This window comes from Gavialis gangeticus, unplaced genomic scaffold (genome assembly GCF_001723915.1).
Source record: "Gavialis gangeticus isolate Ggan-Ray unplaced genomic scaffold, GavGan_comp1, whole genome shotgun sequence".
Classification (NCBI taxonomy): domain Eukaryota; kingdom Metazoa; phylum Chordata; order Crocodylia; family Gavialidae; genus Gavialis; species Gavialis gangeticus.
The window spans coordinates 69762764-69763008 of NW_017729033.1; positions in this window are offsets into that span (position 1 = coordinate 69762764).

The window sequence follows — 245 nt, forward strand, 5'->3', positions numbered from 1 at the left end:
AGGAAGGCCAAGGCGGAGGTGGAACTGGGACTAGCTACCCGGGTCAAGGACAACAAGAAGTCCTTTTATAAATACATAGGGGATAAAAAGAAGGTACTGGGTAACGTGGGGCATCTGCAAGACGTGCTAGAAAATCCGGTCATCACACAAAATGACAAAGCTAACCTATTTAACAATTTCTTTGCCTCCATTTTCCTGAGCAGGGACCAGATCAGCACCCCCACTGGGACCCCTGCAGGCCCCAG